Source organism: Plecotus auritus, assembly GCF_963455305.1.
Source record: "Plecotus auritus genome assembly, chromosome: 8".
Classification (NCBI taxonomy): Eukaryota; Metazoa; Chordata; class Mammalia; order Chiroptera; family Vespertilionidae; genus Plecotus; species Plecotus auritus.
Genome location: NC_137782.1, coordinates 67,549,814 through 67,559,241, shown reverse-complemented (window position 1 = coordinate 67,559,241; position 9,428 = coordinate 67,549,814).

Sequence of the window (9,428 nt, the reverse complement as noted above, 5' to 3'; positions counted from 1 at the left end):
GCAAGGCCTCCCTTTGTTGCCTCTCCCTGTAGACCCAGTCCCAAGGTGTCCTGGAGTGGGGCTGAGGAAATGGCCCACAACCTGCGACTGGGTACTTTCCCCTCTGCTTAAACAGGAAGCCTCTTTGCTGCCCCCCATCCCCTTCCCCAGACCTCAGAGTGGCCTTCAGAATAAAATTCTATGTGGAGAAACCACCCTGGCTTGGGTGTGGGCACTCCCAGGGTCTCAGAGAAAAGCTATCCCACGCTTACAGGTCCCTATGAGTCATCGTATCCACAGGTGCCCCCACCCTCATCTCCAACAGCTCAGCAGGGCTGTGGCTTCTGTGGATGCTAGGCTGCGGCAGGAACCATTGCTTCAGAGACCAGTCAGCTCGTTTAATCCCAGAGCTCTGCGAGGCGGCCACTCCGCCTTACAAGTGGGGGCAGCCCAAGGCATGAAGGGTGCAGTACCTGTCCCAGGTGGCCGAGCCACTGTCCTTGCCTGCCTTGGATTGCAGACACCCTCCCTGGGCTCCTAGTGGCATGGGCCTTGGAACCACGTTCTAAGGCAGAGGACGCAAAGCCCCGGAACTCCAGAGCAGCGACTTACCAGTGTGCGCAAGAATTTTTAAAACATGCAATCGCTGACTGTTTAGTCAGGGGCACTGACCTCTTTTTTTCTTTTTCTTCTTATTTATTTTTTGTTGTTTTATTTATTTTTTCTTTATTTTCTTTTTGGCACTGACCTCTTTTCCCTTAGATTGTCAAATAAAAAAATGGCAAGCCCTGGCTGCGTGGGTCAGTTGCTTAGAGCAGTGGTCATTAAACTCATTAGTCAACAGAGCCAAATATCAACAGTACAACGATTGAAATTTCTTTTGAGAGCCAAATTTTTTAAACTTAAACTTCTTCTTACACCACGTCTTCAAAATAGACTCGCCCAGGCCATGGTATTTTGTGGAAGAGCCACACTCAAGGGGCCAAAGAGCTACATGTGGCTCGCGAGCTGCGGTTTGCCCACCACTGGCTTAGAGCATCATCCTGACAAGCCAAGGTTGCGGCTGTGATCCCTGGACAGGGCACATACAAGAATCAACCAATGGCACAGCCAACGTGGCTCAGTGGTTGAGATGACCTATGAACCAGGAGGTCACCCTTCAATTCCTGGGCACATGCCCGGGTTGTGGGATTTATCCCCAGTGTGGGATGTGCAGGAGGCAGCTGATCAACAATTCTCTCTCATCATTGATGTTTCTATCTCTCTTTTCCTCTTCCTCTCTGAAATCAATAAAAATATATTTTTAAAAAATTAACCAATGAATGCATGAATAAGGGTAACAACAAATTTATGTTTCTCTTTTTCAAAATCAAATTTTTAAAAAATGACAACAGCCAGCACAATAGCCTTCCAGTGTGAATGGGTCAAAATTATACCTTTTTTGGGGTCAGATTAGCAAAAAAATATATTTTTTGGTGTGCTGCAGAATTTTAGAAATTAGTTTATGTGTGCCATGAGATGAAAAAGGTTGAAAATCACTGCTCTAGAGGAACGAAACCCAAATGCCCAACTTTCCCCTTGCAGGCCCAGACCCCATCTGCCCAGCGGTCTCCTGCCTGTGGTCAGGACAGGCGCTTCCCTCCACAGGAGGCCTGGAGGGGCTGCCAACAGGGGCAACAACCACACCCCCACCAGGTGGGGAGGAGAGGCCTCTGCCTTTCCCAGAAAAAAGCCTACCAGGGTGGGGCATCGCCTTGAGGCTGCCTGTCCACAGAGACCATGCTTCCTGTCCCATCCTGCACACTGGGGCCTCCGGACAAGGCAAGTGCCCCAGTGGGAAGGCCTAGAAGCTGGCCCACAGGGAAGGGTGCAGCCACCCCTGGATGGAAGGGTGGTGGTCTTGGGTTTGGAGATTCTATGCAATCAATTAGTCACATACAACCAAATACAAAACTGCCTGAGAGGAGCTAAGAGAATTGTGGGAGGAAGTTGGCAGCTGTATAATGCACCCCACAACCCATTTCCTCAGAGCCTCCAGCCTCCCACCTACAGGGCCAGGTTTGAACCTTGGAGCGTCTGTGCTTGTGCTTCTCAGAAACCACCAGGAGTTGGGAATTACCCCCCAAAAATATTGCCAGGGAGGTAAGGGGAGACAGTAAATGGGAAAGGGCTCCTGGGAACCAGAAAGGGAGCCTGCCTTCACCCTGGAGCCCACGGGGGATTACTGGGCATGTTGACAGAGGGAGTCCCTGAGTCAAGGCATCCAGGTGGGGTAGACATGTGGAAAGTGAAATTTGGAGCAGAGGGCCTCAGGTGAAGCTGCTGAAAATCACAGGGCTCTCTGAGGAGCTTGGAGAAATACCGACATGTTCATTGCTATCGTACAATCTAGGGAAGAGTCATGCCTAAAGAAAATGACCACATGCCCCGCTTCTGATCCATGACGGAAAGGGAATGGCTTGGTTCCTGTAAGAGGAGTCCAGGGTAGTACCAGCTTCAAGTTCAGTTGGGCCCAGGCACTCAGATCCCATCAGAACGCTCACCATCCACGTTCTCCCCTGCAATAAGCTTCCTCTATGCCACCAGCAGCCTAACACTCCAAAGGGAAGACCCAACCTCCCTCTCCAGGGTCAGCTCCAAAGTCTGGAGTCCCATTCCCATCCCTGAACCAGTCACAGTGGTCAGGAGTATTCTGATGGGCCTGGCATTGTTTCACTGTGCATTTCCAAGACTTACCTCCCCCCAACACACCACCTCGACCCACACACACACCAGGCTCACTGGGGAGCTGAGTTCCCCAAAGAAGAGCTTGCTCCCCAAACCAGCATTACACATCATCCTACAGGCCACCCCTGAGCTTTTCCGTTGAAATCAGAATCCTACTTGATTTTTAAAATTTTGCTTTCTGCTAGGTTTTTTATTTTTTTTTATTTTTATTTTTTTTTTTAGTACAAGTGATAGCAAGCACAAAGTTATTCCATTGTGGTGGTGATCTTTAACCAAGGGGAAAAAAAACTTTTAATTAAAAACATTCTGTCCACTAAGACCATTTCCCCCTGCAGACCGAGAAACGGCCACCATTATTTGGCTCTATAGTGCCCCAGCACACCCAGGGACACCAGTGTTCCATAGCAGTCAGTTTAAGAATCCTTGTATTCCTCAATAAAATAAAAATCACATAATGTGGGGGGTGGACTGCTGCCCCACATTGGTGAGGGTCAGAAGTGGACCAGCTAGAGAATGATTTTGAAGGAACAATTGACAAGACAAAATGACTAATAAGACAAGAGTGAAGAGGGCGACCTTAAGGTAGAAGTGGAAAAAGCCAAAGTGGAAAAAACCCCAATACTGAAACAATTCCAGAAACTTTTTGTTTCATCCTCCAAAAACTTGAAGAAAAATACATTTGTTTATTCACAAATTATTACTGTTTTTCCCAGGCCTCTGCATTGCTAAATTGACCAGCCAAAATAACTTTGGGGGGGGGGGGATTGCATCAGGGTCAATAAATTTTATGTCAAACTAATAAATGACTATAAATCTGTAAAAAAATGCTAATCAAATAAAGTGTGAACTTATTTCCATTTTATCCTACAATTATTACTGCTTTTCCCATACCAATACAGAAGTTTATTTTTTTTTTCTCTCATGGCTTCAAATACTTAAGAAACTTTATATCTTACCCTGAAATTTCATGCCTGGATGAATGTACAAATAATAACAAAATAAGGACAACAGGAAGAGGAAAGATGGTTAGATAACCAAAAATTCATGGAAATTTCTAGCTAAAACAATTCCATTTCAACCTCATTGTTTTATAGATAAAAATTATCATAGACTCAAAAAGAACTGAGGGTGTTACCCTGTGCCTTCCTGCTAACTTTCCCTACCCAGTGCATCCAGCTTCCTGCAAGGAGCTGGATGCAGCTCGCGGGAAGGATGGTCTGAAGTAAGTGGTGCTGAAAGCAGCGTCAGCCCTGAATGGTGGGCTTGAGGCAGGACCTTGGGCAGCCCCTTGACATAGGGGACCTGTGAGAATGAGAGCCAGGGATGTGGAGGACATGGGGTACACAGAATGGCCAAGGAGGGCAAGGATGGCCAGGAGGGTAATATTCCGCCCAAACTCTTATAAGGCTTCAGGTGTGGGTGATGAGATTCAAATAAAATAGGGCCTGGGGTTAGATGAGGGTGGGGAGTCAGCCCTGTGGCTTTTATCCTCGGGTTCTCTGCACCCCTCAGCATGTTCTGAGGGGCTTGCTGTAATGTAGACTTCTGGTGTCTTCAGAGGACCTATCAATGAAAATCCTGGGCCCAGACTGCGGATCTGAATTTCAGCAAGCTCTTGGTGGACAGGACTCTGATGTGATACACCTCTGCCTTGGAGGGTCTTGCTAGGAAAAGCCATGAGGCATCAACATACACAGTGGGATAGTACGTGGTTATCTCCTGTGGCCGCTGGAGAAGGGTGGGCAAAAGTAGGTCAGTGTTGGGTGGTGTCTGTTCTCTAGGAGGTTCTTGGCTGAGTTGCTGGGCTGTGGAACTGGACCCCAGGTCAGAAGACAGAAGGCATAGACAGAGACAGGTGAGGACAGTGGAGCAGTCCTGGAACCTCCTGCCCAACAATCTGCTGGCCAGATAGAATCATTGAGCATAGAGCCATTAGAACTCTGTCCAGTGCTAGGTTCTGACTGTGAGTATAGATGGGAGTAGGGCATGGGACTCAGAGGATGTTGTCCTGATGGGAGCAGGTCCTTGGTGGCTTCTTGCCCTCCTAGCTGCCCTTATGGAGCCTGGTTCTTTCTCTCAGAAGGAGTAGATGGCAACTGGGAGAGGGCTTAATGCTGTGTTAGTTGGGTACCAAAGGGTCTTTCTCCCACTCACCAATAGGGTCTTCAGATGTTCCTCAGGAGAGAGGGGTGGGGAGGGGAGGCCAGTGGAGGCCACGTTCCCTCTCCCAACCCCCACCAGCATCACCAGAGGGACAATGTGGGAACAGCATGGGCTGCCTGCTCTGGGCAGCAGGAGCCCCAAGAAGCTTGTAAAACTGAGTGACTCCAGGGAAAGCTGATGGCTGCAAGATGTGGGAAGCCACATTTGACAAGGATCCAAGGAAGGCACAGACAGAGGGAAGGAGCAGACAGGAAGTGGAAATAAAAGGACTTGGTAATGGCTGTGGAGGCCAGGGTGCGAAGAAGGAGCCAGAGGGAATCAGGAGTATCTGGCTGGAAAACCCAAGCGGGAATGGAGGATGAAGAGGTCATCTGGAGGGCTTCATTGGCTTGAAAGCCTCCAAGACACATGGAGACATCGATCACGCGTTCAATACGTCATAGGCTTATTGAGCACCTACTATACTAGGAGCTTCACTGTGAAAGACGAACACACAGCCCCACTCTCAGAGAGCTCCAGTCTAGCCAAGGGGATGGGGCCCAGGCAGTAGAGTAAGAATGAATGAGGCAGTCCTTTAGTAAGGGGCCATGCGGGTCTGTGATAGAGGGCACAGGCACCTACTTCAGGTGGTGTGACCCTGGAAGCCTCTCTGAGAGCAGAAGGATGAAATGAGCTGTGGTAAGAGCTGTGCACATGCCTTTCAGGCACCACACTATCAAGGCCTCCAGGCAAGTGGGCTGGTTGTATTGAAGGGACAGCCAGCAGCCACTGTGGCTGGAGTGGCACTCCCCTGGGAGCAGGAGGTATAGTATGAGGTGAGGAATAGGCAGGGGCCTTACCCCATCCCCTACTCCCCTAGGCCACAACAGGGAGTTTTGGGTTGCTTTTCTTTTTTTTAAATACATTTTTTTTTATATTTTATTGATATTTTACAGAGAGGAAGGGAGAGGGATAGAGAATTAGAAACATCGATGAGAGAGAAACATCGATCAGCTGCCTCCTGCACACCTCCCACTGGGGATGTGCCCGCAACAAAGGTACGTGCCCTTGACCGGAATCGAACCTGGGACCTCTCAGTCCGCAGGCCGACGCTCTATCCACTGAGCCAAACCGGTTTCGGCTGGGTTGCTTTTCTAAGTGCCATGAGAAGCCATTGAAAGTGGAGAATGAATTATGGGTTGGGGGCAAGTTAGAAGACCAGATGATGGACCAGGGTGGAGGTGCAAGTGGGCAGAACTGTGCTTTATTTCTAAGGTAAACCCAACAAAACTTGCTCATGGATCAGATGTGGATGAATTGTTGTGACTCCCAGGTCCAGAGCTCCTGGGTGAATGGTGGACTCAAGAGCTCTATTTTGCATGAATTTTCCTTCCTTCTTTCTTTTATTTTTAAATATATTTTTATTGATTTCAGAGAGGAAGGGAGAGGGAGAGATAGAAACATCAACAATGAGAGAAAATCATTGATGGGCTGCCTCCCGCACACCCCCTACTGGGGATCGAGCCCAAACCCAGGCATATGTCTCGGACCGGAATTGAACCCGGATCCTCAGTCCTCAGGCCAATGCTCTATTTGCTGAGCCAAACCAGTCAGGGCTATTTTGCATGAATTTCATTTGAATTGCCTATTAGCCATCCAGGTTGGGGGGTGGGGAGTAAATAGACTGTAGCATGTTGAAGTCAGGAGCTCCCTGATTGTCAGCTGTGGCTGGTTGAGAGCCATGGATTCAGGGAAAGATTGGCATAGGCCAACCCCTAGGGCCAGGTCAGAGGAGGTGGGAGGGGAAGTAAATGTTGCAAGAAAAAGGAGGTACTCATGGTGCTGGGTGCTGCTGGAGGGGGGAAGGGCTGGCAAGAAAGCTGAGGCAGGGTGACCTTGACAAGAATTTCAGTGGAGTGATGAGGACAAAAGACGGGTGTGAGTGGGTCAAAGGGAAGTAGGGAGAGGGTGTGGAGACAGAGGAGTAGAGATAAGGAGAAAAATGCTCTGAAGCGCAGCTGAGGAACTGGGTGGTATCTGGAGCAAGGAGTTCAAGGAAGTGTTTTGTTTTTTGTTTTTTAATGAGATACTACAGAATCACTTCTCACTTCAGACTAAAATCTACAGGCATCAGCAGCACAAGGGGAAAAGTGAGTGGAACGCCATTACGTGGCTTATGGAACCCAGCACTCATGGTTTTTTTCACAACTCACTGAAGTCTGAGACCCCAAGGGAGGGAATGAGAGGAGTGTGTGTGCTTATGTCTGGGTTCCGAAAATACCTGTCTGTGTAAGGACACAGTGGGGCACAGGTAGGGAGACCTCAGCCTCTGATCCACAGACAGAGGGCTGGTGGTGGGTGGGAGGACTAAAGGAAACAGCTTCTCACATTGCAGCAGGGGCAGAGCACCTGAGGCTGCGGTGGGTAAGAGGGTCAGTGCTAGTTCCTCTGAGAGTCAGCCACTGGGAGAGGCCTTGGCTGTGGGCTCCTGTTTCCTCAGATGAGGGCGGAGGAGGCTACAGTAAGAATGAGGCTGCCCCTCCAATCCAGATTGGCTTCCTGGAACAATTGGGTTGGAAGGTCTAGGTGTTGGACCTCCAGGGAGCTGCTGGTGACACAGGGACACTGATGCAGAACGTAGGCATTGCCCCAGAGAGGCTGGGGGCAAAACAGGTGACTTTTCAAGGGTCCAGCCCCGGAACACACACATCCCCAATCCAGCCTTGTTCCCTAGACCAGTGGTCGGCAAACTCATTAGTCAACAGAGCCAAATTCCAACGGTACAACGATTGAAATTTCTTTTGAGAGCCAAATTTTTTAAACTTAAACTTCTTCTAACGCCACTTCTTCAAAATAGACTCGCCCAGGCCGTGGTATTTTGTGGAAGAGCCACACTCAAGGGGTCAAAGAGCCGCATGTGGCTCGCGAGCTGCAGTTTGCCGACCACTGCCCTAGGCAGTCAGCCTCTCTGTTCAGTTCCCCCTCAACCTCCATCTCTCACCCCTTGACTCCAAAGTCCAAGCCAAGAGCTGTGGCGTTTAGCTAGAGGATGGAGTAGAAGGGTACCCAGGATGACTCCGTTTCTCCTCCCAGGTCCTGCTCACCCCAAAGAAGTAGGCAGCTATCTTCCTCAGAATCTACTGCAGTAGTAGGGAGCAGGGTGCTCACGGCCATTTCCACCCTGAAGCCCTGATGTGCTTCCTGTCTTGCTGGGACATGAACGGGGTCAGTCTCATTCACCATGTCTTTGCATGGGGCTCCCCCAACACTCCAAGAGCCCTCGGAGGCTGCAGGAGAGCCACTCGCAGAGGTGGGCTCGCCCTCTGCTTGTGGGGCCAGCCATCCCCCATGCCTACAGAACAGAAGCTCAGGACTCCATCCCAACAGGTGGTGAGGGCAGGAGTCGCTGCTAGTCCTTGGGTTGGCGGCAAGGGTGGAGGGGATCTGGGGTTAACACTTAGGAGATCCTGGGTCAATCCAGGGCCCAACGGTTGTGGAATCATTTGCTGAGAAGGCCAGGTCAAGGTTCGTCCCATGGGCTGGATTGACCCACCCTGTCGCAGATCGTGCCCGCGGGCCCGCGCGCGCCACCCCCTCCCTACACAGGCGCGCGCGCGCACACACACTCACTGCCTCCCTCTACTAACAAATGAGGAGCCCGAGAAGGTGCGTCCAGGGCCGGGATCCCGCCAGTCCAATAAGGAAAACTGGGCGGCGGGGCCATCTTGGGAAGGAAAGAAGCCAAGAGCCAAGACCCTGACCCAAGAGAAAGCCGAGGGCGCGTCGACGCCGGAGGCGAAACCCTGAGGCGCCCTGCGAGCAAACCCGACGCCGCAGAGTCGGGAGGGTAGCCGGCTCGGCGGGCCTGGACATAGCCCAGCGAAGGCGAGTCCGCCCGTCTAGTTAGTCCAGGCGCGCTTCCTGGAGGAGGAGGAGGAAGGTTTACCGCCCGAGCAACTGGGCAGAATGGAGGGGGCGGAGCCGGCGGCGGGCCGGGCCCAGCGGAGGCCCCCTGCCGAGAAGAGGGGGCGGCGGCCAACAGCACGCTTAAAGCCGGTGCGGAGGAAACCCTTCCTCGACCTGCTGCAGTGGCTTGACTCCGTGGGTCCCTGGGCCCAACCAGTTTCTTCGGAGAGGCCTGGGCGCGCGCGCGGGCTCGAAGAAGCCGTGTCTACACGTCTGGCTTAGTCGCCACGCGCTTCGGGGAGGAGCCGGTCCGGAGCTGACAGGGCGCGGGTGAGGGAGCGAGGCGGGCGGATGGGACCCAGTCCCGGGCCGCACGGCCTCCCGCGCCGGGGCGGGGCGTCTGAGCGGCATTAGGACCCAGGCGCGACGCGGGGATGTGCCCCCAGCTCCCTCCGGTGTCCCGCCCGAGACGCCAAGTTTGAGGTGCCGGAGCCCGGGGTAAGGATCCCGGGTGTGCGTGCATGTGTGCAGCCGTCCGGCAGCCGATCGCCAGGACCGTCGCCGTGGCCACCAGGCGTGTGTTCCATTTCCAGCCTTGCGGTGGGTGCCTGAGCCGGCGGGCACGACGGCGAGGCCGTCCGCTCTCCGCAGCGAAGGCGTGCTAGGCGGGCACT